This window comes from Montipora capricornis, chromosome 6, assembly GCF_036669925.1.
Source record: "Montipora capricornis isolate CH-2021 chromosome 6, ASM3666992v2, whole genome shotgun sequence".
Lineage (NCBI taxonomy): Eukaryota > Metazoa > Cnidaria > Anthozoa > Scleractinia > Acroporidae > Montipora > Montipora capricornis.
Genome location: NC_090888.1, coordinates 27,745,103 through 27,745,390, shown reverse-complemented (window position 1 = coordinate 27,745,390; position 288 = coordinate 27,745,103).

The window sequence follows — 288 nt, the reverse complement described above, 5'->3', positions numbered from 1 at the left end:
TGAGCATGTCATTAAAATGAATACCTCAAGCCATGGGTATAGAAGGCTCAGATAGGCGTCAGAACCGCAGAGAGGAGACTGTGCGCCTTTATATGAATTAGCCCGCCATTATATGAATTAGCCTGCCATTGGGGGAACCGTCGCGAGCGCGAAATTTGAATTTTTTAGGGCAAGCTACGTTTTTTCACGGAAAGCAGCGTTGATAGTTTATTATACACTTTTTTTTTTATCAATATGATTACTTTTAGCGAACATTTATTGAAAATAAATAGAACATGGGTTTCCACA